Consider the following 10,306-nt stretch of genomic DNA (forward strand, 5'->3'; position numbering starts at 1 on the left):
GAGACACATACAAGTGAGGGGAAGAAGATGACAATCGGGGTGAAACCCTCCCAATGCATGTCAACTGATACCCATCATCGTCTTCAATGACGTAGGTCGTCACAGAAACCACGCGCTCATTCTTTCATTGTCTCACCACGCAATCGCGTCTCTCGGCCATGACCAAGAGATTGGATGAATTGACTGACACAGAGTCGAGAGATGTGGTGTTCGTATACGTATACAGAGAGGTGATCTGGAAGCAGCAAAATCCTAGACATTCTCCTCTGCAATTGGCTTTCAGGTTTCTTGTTGCCCAGCATCATCCATGTCCCATGCCATGACCACGCCGAGGCCATGTCCGGGTTTCTCCCCCGTGCTGTCTCAGGATGCCTGCGCGCCCACCGTTGAGAGGCGTCCAGGTCTGGGGAGGCAGAGGGGATGGGGAAGAGACAGTCTGTCTGTTTGTTTGACCTGAGCCTCTCTCGTGGAATATGGGCTTGTTGTTTGGGGCAAGCCCCCGTCAAGCCCCCATGCGATCTCAACGCTCGTGGCTTGTTATCTAACGCCCCCTTCTTGTAGACGACGCCCATCTCCGTCTCTCAGCTCAATGCTGGGCTCATAGAGGTGACTGGTCTCGTCTCAAATCTCCTGAGCTCCTCCCGCTACAGATTGCGCCAAGCCACAAAGGGTCTAGGACCGAGTTCTCGTCCGGGCTGGCACTTGACAAGATGAAGGTCTGAACACAAGTTCACCGGCAATCATGGTCCTTGTCAGCTAGAGGGTAGCTTGGTATAATGGCGTCCTCGCCGGGCAACGGATTGGATTGGCTTATGAGACACGCCGATCCCCCAGGTCTTGTGCGACCGCAACACAACAGTAAACAGTTACACAGGGGGGAGAGGAGAAGGAATTCGGCTCAGGTTGAAGCGCCGCGAGCCAGACCGGACGATTTTGATGTGACGCGGGGGGATGTCCAATCCAATGCCAGACGCAGACAGACAGGAAAGACGATGGCGGTTGTCTTTCCCGCCTAACGCTGCAAGCCATTGCCCCAGACGAAAACGAGTGTCGCTTCTGCATCCATCAAATGTCTCAGGACCCCGACCTGTAGCACGACGGCAGCTTAGTCAGGGCTTGTCATTGCTGCTTGTCATCACGATATGGGGATACCCGTCTGACTCTAACATTGGCCATTTCTTTGTCATGGACTTTGATCGTTCTATCGCCCGCGCTTTAAGTGGAGTTTTCCTAGATCGTGATGCGTCAGAGCCCCACGGATGAGATGAGCTTGATTGTGGTACGAAAAAGAAGAAAAAGTAAATAAAAGTGCTGTGGGCAAGGATATAGCTTCAATTGGTGCTGCCAGGGCTGCAGTTATCTGCCGTTTCTGCTCCGGGACCAGGAGATAAGTAAACGCACGGGCCAGTTCTCTCCTTGGATCGTTTGGACCAAAATTTTTCACCTCCAACAACAAGGGGGGAAAGCTCGTCTCCAATAATCGACTCCTGATGAGCTTCAACTGGTGGGGCAGATTCGTCTTTTTTCGCCTTTTTCGCTCTTTTAGCTATGCCCCGTCGGCCGACCGACGGCAGCTAAATTCTCCAGGCCCATCGCTTGGGAGTGAAGGGCTCATTATCAGGTCTTCGCTTCGCATGGCACTAGATCGCTTCGAGGTGGTTAGCTGGAACGCCTCGCGACACCATAAAAGACTAAATCATGAGGTTTTTGTGCCCGTGCTAACAGATGAAGCACACAATTTGGCTGGCGGAGCGTTATGGCCAAGCGAGAAGCCAAGACTCGACGAGAGGAGGGCCAAGATGTTTGTCCTGTCTAGAAGTACACCATACATGGGCGCCAACGCCTTTCACATGCAATTTTTGGTCTTGGAGCTTGGTACTGCAGACTTGCATGGATTCTGCGCATCTGGCGCAATCCCACACGCAAGCAATCAATCAATCACATCCAGAGCTTCCCCATCCAAAAAGGTTCTCCATGAGTCTCCTCCAGGCAGACAGAGCCCCTGCAGCCTGCTTGCCCCAACCAACCACAAGATCCCCTGCCATGATACGACCCCAGCTGCAACAGTCGGAGGCCATGGCATGGCATGGCGGACTTCAAGGTTCCCCGAAGAAGAGCTGTCGATTTGCCATCCAACATCCATTTCCCAACAAGAATAGAAGCACAGACGTTGCCCTTCAAAACTCCTACCCATCCATCATCGCCACTCTCACCGGCTGTCCAGGATTGCTTCATTCCTCTTTCTGTCCTGACGCATCTTCAGCTTGCCCCCTCCCCTCCAACTCGATCACCCCAAGATCCTGCACCCATAATTGATGCTCCCCAACATACCGTCGCATTGACTAACAAGACGGGATTTACACGCATCCCGTCCCCGCCGTATCATACGGTCGGGACCGTTTGTGAGAAATGATGCTCGTGCTTGGACGCGTGCTTGGTTGGCTCGCTCGCATACTATTACCTACTCACAGCAGGACGGACCTGGCCGGCATCGCGACACTACAGACATGCTCTGTTTCTATTGCGTACAATGGCGAGACCAGTCGATGGATGCCGGTAGAGCTGTGAACCACCCCCTGGTCGTATGATGCCTAGCTTCCTCATTCCGTGACACCACCCCAAGGGCTCGGCCGACACGGTGCGAACGGAGATGGAAGATTTTGGAGAGATGCGAAGCGGGCCCCAGAGCGACGGAGGCTGTGAGAGCGCCGTTAGCTCCGGCGGCATTTTGCGATAGCTTCACCGATAGCTTCGGGGCGATAACAAAGGCCCGCCGATAACTATACTAACAAAGCAGATCAATCGCTTCATCTATTCTTTGCTCATCATTCATCGTCATCAAGAATTAAACTGATTGATTGACTGGCAATGAGCATCTCCGTAGACATCTCCGGTGTCGGTCTACTTGGTGCTAATTCTTCTATCACTGGCATGCACACAACCTCCATCAACGCTGATAACAAAGATTCCCCCTCCCGTTTGCCTTGCCTTGCCCTGCCTTGCCCTCACTCCCAGGTTACCGATAGCCAAAAATGTCTAAAAACAGACGGATGCTTATCAGAGCCTCCTCCCACGCACGCACAGTCGCACACACACGCGGCACAGCGCCTGGTGGCCTTCCCCCGCGAATCTCCTGCGTCTCATCAGCCCGGGTCTTTCGCACGCCACGCAGGCCATGCTCTTCGCACAAGCGCCTGCTGCTGCTGCACGCAAATCGCCCATCCGAGATGCGGCCATCTCGATGCCCTTTTTCCAAAACGGCCTCGCACGCCGTCGCCATTGGCTGCACCCGAGTCCTGCATGGGTCCGCCGCGCCCCCCCTGTGAGGCTTTGGCCGTTCGCTTCGCAGAAAAAACATCCATCCCTGGCTCGCTTCTCGACCAGGGGCCAAATCAGCAAGGACCAGGGAGTGAGGGTGGAGCTCCCAAGCCTGCAGACCGAGATTGATCAAGTTACAGTGGACGGGCAGCTCATTCGTATTGTAAGCAGGTCAGGTTCAAGCACGGGCTCGAGACAATGGCCTTGAATGGCACGACATGGGGGTATGTTTTGACGACTTGCTAGCCTTGGCCTTCTGTCACTGTCACTGCCAGTCAAGATCTGTCCACAACAGCCTTGGAATGGCAAGATGGCTTCAAACTACTGCAATCAGCCAACAGAGGCTTTCTCTATCACCAATCCGTTGGTTGGTGTTGACTCTTCAAGATTACCTCTTGCTTGAGGCAATTGACGTGCCGTTGGCTTGCCGATTGACTCAGGCTCGGCCTCTAGACTCATCAGCAATTTGCCACTAGGGGACCTTTGAAGGGGCCGTGTTGCGTTGCATCTCGAGGCATCTAGACGCCGAACTCGATCCATCAAAGCCCGTCTTATGCATGGCAGAGAGTCAAAATTTGTGTCAATCCCTCTCTCAAAGATCCTCTGCAACTGAAAATGAAACCATCGTCAGCCCCTCTTCACTATCAGATCAGAGCAAACATGCTCTGATGGGGATACAGTTCCGCGCCCCGGTTGTTGCGGCTGGTGGACCCTGAATTTCTGCAAAGAGCCCCACGAGAAGGACTCGCGAATGTCCATGATCTGATGTTCCCAGCGTATAGTTGAGGTTATAACAAGTGACAGAAAGGCTCCATCATATGATGATTTTGCCTTATCCGAAGTCGCAGCAACCGCGATTGCCCCTTCGCCCTCCCTCGGGGTCTGCCCGTTCGTTCCTCGCTTCGTCTAGACTTCTTGGCTATCTCCATCTCCGGGATTTGAGGATGTTGTTACCCTGATCGTCGCTTGACTTGCCCCCGCTGTGATAATGATCCATGAGCCACAGCATGTTTGTGTGGTGGATATTGATCGCCGTGCATCGATTGATGATGTGCTGCCGCCGCCATGTCTGTCTGTCTTGCCTCTTTTCTGCAACTCACATTCTTCGCCTCTTTTGCTGTCCTTGTTCGACACACCCTCAGGAAGACCCCTTCTTTTTCCAAGAAGGTAAGGTTGCTTGTAGCCGGTCAGGTTTTGGCCACCGGGATGGACCCTTCATACATGGCAGAAGGGAGACCAGCAGCAAGCACCCCAAGGGAAGGGGCTTGGACCCCGGATCTGGGGTTCTCGCCCAATGCTCATCAGGATTAACAGAGTTTGGTGTCGCTCCCGCTCACCGATGTTCCATGGCTTCCCCCCTCCTCTGTAGTCTACCCTGAAGGCTGAAGCTACGCAGCCACAGCTGGGTAGACCCTCGTCTCTGGAGATGCAGCAACGCCTAGCCGTGGGACAGGCAGACAGACAGACAGACAGACAGACAGACAGACAGACAGACAGACAGACAGACAGACAGACACTGCTGGCGTAAGATGACGAGCCCCGGACATGCCAATTGCGTTGCTGCGCATCGCTAGGCGCTGCAAGTTAGTTCAGTCTCCTCGCTTCGTCGTCATCCCTCTCCCTTATCTTGCCATTCAATCTGGGGGAAGGATGCTCGATTGCGAAACTGGGCGTCTCGAAATGCGGGGAACGTTGACGATCAGCTAAAAATGCTGCGGTATGTAGGCGCGCGCGCCGTGTCAGACGCTATCCGTTTCGTGTTATCGGGTGGTGTTGAGCTTGGAGTCGTTGCTCTTCTGCCGGGCCCGTCGTTTTGGAGACGATACAACAGAGTCGGCACGCGGAGGAGCCTCAAGCTTTCCGGATCTCCCGCCCCGGACTGGGCTACGACGGTTCGGTCAGTTAGTGGGGTGATGCAGCATCTCACGGCCGGAACGAGGGTTAGGCCCGTAAGCCAGGGGGAGGGAGGTGAAGAGGAAGAGAGGCTGGACAGAGCGAAACCGACAGACACCAACCCTTCCCTGTCAAATTGGACATCTCCTCGCAGAAAAGCCACCTCGAGGTCGTCTCCGGATGTCATCATCCTCTCGAAGCTGCTCCTGCATGTCACCCTATCAAGCTTGGGGCTCTCTAGGCAGTTGTTAGCCATCCAAGCCACTGTCCGTCCCCCTCTTACGAATGAATGGCTTACCCCACCCTGCCCCCTCTTTTTTACTTCCTTGCCAACGTGCCTGTGCTGCAGATGCACCTTTGCTTCTCCTCAGTGTGTGAAACCTGCTTGGAGGCACCATCTGCTCATGAGACCGTTTTGCCCTGTTTTTGTCACTCGGCCGACATGAACTCTGCACACGTGATGGGATTTGAAAGTGTGATTTATCGGAGCTCTCGGAAAGAGGTCATGGGAAAGTTGTAAAGTCCACTATTTCTAGATAGTCGTCAGTCTGTGTGTGCTGATGCACCATGATCTGAGAATGACAGGATCACCGAAGAGAGCAGCGGGGAACTCTCTGTTTGACTCTCGGATCAACAGGGTCCATCGGATGAAAAGGCTACAGTGCATTACACTCCCCTCGACAGAGTTGCTCTCAACAAACATGATGGTCTGTAAATACAACCCAGCGGTGGTCTGGTCCAGATCCAGAGCTCTGCTCTTACACCAACTCCCCCCTCTGTCGTTATCAAGACTCTCCTCCTCCTGCTCGCTAAAGAACCCCTCGCCGCCGCGTCTCCTCCACACCACCTCCGCGAAAATCCCTGGGGCTCTGGCCGACATGGACCTTGTGAGAGGTGTCTGGGAATCGGCTGCCAGTGGTCTAATATCCCCCGCCGATCGCCCAGTCTGATGCCCTCTGCAGTCGGTCAGATAAGGCCGGTGTCCCGAATCGGCCTGATGATGAGCTCCCTCACCCGCCTTGCCTCCTGGTTTCTCTTGTGAGATGGTGTAGACGCCGCCGCCCTGCCCTGCACGAGTCGGCCATGTCTAGTTGGGGCATCCCGCATTCGATCCACAGCGCGAGGCGTACGCCTTTTCTCCCCGCTGCTACTCTACCAAGCCATCACCCCCTCCATCATCTTATGGATACGACTTCAAAGGCAAGCCACAAAGAGTCCAAGTGGTTGCCGGCCCATGAGGCTCGGGCCTCGGATCAGCAAAGGTCTTGTTCAGTTTACGGATAGGTTTGCCTCTTTTTCCCTTTTGGACTCAGGCACAGGGGACGACACCACACACTCTCTTTTTCTATTTCTAGGTTTGATTTTTCGGTGGTTTTGTCCCCAACGAATATCTTCATTTTTTGCTTGCCTGTCTTCAAGACCTGGGTCTTTTACCTCCAGGATTTGCTCCCCCTTTCCCATCGGCGATCAAAGATGACAGTGAATGACGTATTGTGCATCGATTCAAGGTCACCGTCATCGGGCTCTAGTATGTGAATCGCGCAAATAAAGATACTAGTCGGCCGAGTGGGCCAGGGATTGCTCGGGGCGCACGGTGAGTCCAACACGGCTCATTTGCTCTGCCTTGCTTGCTTCCAAGATGCCAAGCATCTCAGCGCCTGCAGTGCCCCATGAGAAAGAGGGGCCGGAGCTAAATCCAGTGCTGGCCCGTTCAGATGGTCTCACCAAGGCGGGTAGACGAGCCTCTAGCACCACCGTCGCCGCGCTCTTGGGTCCCCCCCCGGAGCCCACTTTCCGGGCCTTTGTTAGCTAGTTGTAGGGAGGAGAAGTGTGCTATGGTACAGTAGTAATTGGGGGACGCAACCTCGAAATAACCGCCACAACATGCAACTTGCACAGAGAAGAAGTATCTCATCTCTTTTTTGGTGGTGATATATCCCTCATTCTAACCTTTTTTCCTCATTTACGTAATTATCTCATCCCTCTAAATTTCACGCAAGAGATCAATTGAATGAGACGCTTTGCCACCAGCTTTTGTTGAAGTCAGTCTCGAAGCTTCCCCTCAGTCGGTGGCACCAACAACATAACATCGCGCGAGCCACCACAATCTAAGTTAATTCACGACCGCCACACGGAGCGTTGCCCAGCCCAAGCCCGCTGTAACCATTGCACACGGGAGCCCCCTTCACCGCCTCATCTTGTCTGCCTCCTCACGACTCGACTCGGAGATGGCACGCATGCAAGGGAGGTGGAGGAGGAGGCTCTATCGGAAGGAATCTGCTAGTGTCGATAGTCTTGAACCGTGTCTTTTTGCATTGATTGCCAATCCAAGTCATTCGCTCTCGGCAGATGCTTCTCCTCCTTGGATATGCGTTGCAGCAAGCGGGCAAATGTAACCATCTCAGATGCTACGCTGGACGATCCGGAGGACGCAGTCCTGGGCCCGGATAGGGTAGCCTTCCCCCAAGGTTCAAAACACTCCTCGCTGTCCAGGCACCTGAGCCTTGCCCCAATGGGTCTTGTGATGTGTGCCAGCACCAGATGACAAGCGCCCTCAACGGCCCTTGACACGACCTCCCCGTCTGAGCGTCCCATCAGTTTTTTCTCACGTTCGAGTCGGAGCAACGCACTAGTGCACGTTGAAACTATATATCTGACCAGTTCTAGATCTCCTCTGCTCCTCATCTTTTTTGTACACACCCTTTGTCGACGGCCCGGGCCATCTGACTCCCCCCCTTTGAGGGGAACATGGCCTACAGCATGAGCTGAAGACAGGGGCAGCTGTGCGACCTCGAGCTCGGTTATTCGGTAGAATTGATGAATTGATAGTGAATGTTCTCTGCTGATATGGACGTTGCACAAAGTCTCTTGCTGCTGTGTAAACCGGCTCAATGGTGAAGCAGCATTATCGGGGTTGGACATTAGGCTGAATGTTGATATACTTGGAGTTGCTTACTACAACGGATGACAATATCCCCAATGTCGGGGTAGGAGTAAAGTACCTGTACCAAGATGCTCTCGAGTAAGCAATGGGTCGATCGCAATTCAAAGCCGCGTCTCGAACCGGTGAGTGTCCGTTGATGCTTCTCCATGTAACACTTTCAAGTGATACAGCCAAGAAGCTGGGAACCAGAGCCACGCTATTGTGCCACCTACGATGACTGCTTACCAATCCCATTGAAGCCGGTTGACATGCCCTGCGCTTGTTGACGACTGGTTGTGAGCCCGGCTTGACCGGACTGTCGCTGTACGATTCAGGCCAATTGTCCAATAATCTCGACTCAAACACTGCACATGTCATGCAAATCATCACGAGACCTGAGGACAACCTCTACTGACCGAATATTACCAGCCTCAGCCGGTGAACAGGTAATGGGCTCATGGATATCATGCAGGACATGGAAAGAAGATGCGTGCCAGGGCCCGAAGAAAAGGGCATGGTATCACGGCATATGCGTGGCGCCCCTCCTCCCTTGGCCACCTTCTTTCTCTGAACGTGTTCACCGGTAATGTCGCACAGCTTTGCCGCAGATACAGTGGCCTGTGGAATCCCTTTATCGTGCCGACGGCCGATGGCAGGATATCTGAAGCAGTGATCACCTGTTCATGTCTTGACAATCATCCGAAGCTATCCGTCTGGGGATGCGACTCACACGATTCCCCCACGGTGGTTTATTGAGGCCCTCTACTACATAGATGACGTGACTCGGAGTTGTTTTGCAGGAGTGTTTGTGAGGGTATAAGGGCATGATACTTGGGTTGTGATGCTCTGGAATAGAGTGGTACAGCAACTGTAGGGAACTTTAACACGATGCATTTTGCAGAAGTCAAGACCCTGCATACTTTGCGGGGAAGAAGAATTGAGCTTATTTTGATAGGTCGAAGAGAAGATGCTCACGTTGTGGCTTTGGCTATTCAAGTAGGTAGATATAGGTTGATCTCGGAGCCGAGCATGAGTCCGTTTACCCTCGGTAATGGCGCAGCCTCATCACTGTTTGCCCCGGATTTTCAAGGTAACAGGATTCGGAAGTAAAGCAATCCATGTCTGGAGATTGGTATGGAGGGTGTACCACCGAGAGAGATAATCCGGCCAGCTGCAGTTGCGTCCTTGCCTTACTACGCCATCTTATATCCCTCTTTCCGGGTAAATGCACCTCGCTCCCAACTCGGAACACGCAATGGATAAACCCATGGGAGGAACAGGTGAAGGATGACGATATCCACATCCTTATCATGATCTTTGTTATCCGTTGATAGTTGGTAAACCAGCTGTCCGTCACTTTGAAGGTGCTTCCACTTGTGAGTAGTTAGTTGACTTCTGAAATAAATTGAAAAACTCTATACTAGGTAGAAATTAGGTTAGATCTCTAAGAGAACGGAGATTTCTTTTTAGTAACCAAGCTATCCCCGATCATGAAATATATGAGGCCTAAGGTCATGATTTCCTTGCTTCATGTTGCCTGGAAGTGTTCTATAATCGTGAAGTCAGCCCAGACTAAGAACTATCGAGAGCAGATACCCTAGGCCACAAGCCGGGAATTTTGATGGTTCCTTTTCGAGGTTCTGACAGGCTGATTCGGGGCTCACCTTGACTGGTATATCCTTGCAGCAATGTGACAATCTCAAGTCTCAGCTTTGAAACCCAACATCCTCAGTACACACATTGCGAAGATATATCCTTTCAATGCATGTGTGAGTTCTGAGGTGCTTTGTGGATGCTTTTTGGGAGTAAGATGGCAAGCTGGTGCTGTAGACCAAGCAACAGCTCTGTATGGCACATAAGCTCTCCTACATCGCTTCATGCCCATGAGAACATTCTATCCATGCGAAGGGATAAGATAAGACTACCAAATATCTCATTACTTCCAATAATATCTGAATATTGCTCAACCTTGCCATCAGTCCCCTGGCCTCGTCAGCTATGCCACAAGGATAGCTCGCCACCCAGAGCCCCAGGGAGACAGCATTGACATGGAACGGTATCGAAAGGTTGACGACTCGCGTAAAGTTACTGATTATGGGGCATTATATAAAGATATTTCGAATCCGTCGATACATGAGCCTTCAGAATGATTCTTATCTCCTAAGGAGGTAA

The sequence above is a fragment of the Fusarium falciforme genome, chromosome 4 (genome assembly GCF_026873545.1).
Source record: "Fusarium falciforme chromosome 4, complete sequence".
Classification (NCBI taxonomy): Eukaryota; Fungi; Ascomycota; class Sordariomycetes; order Hypocreales; family Nectriaceae; genus Fusarium; species Fusarium falciforme.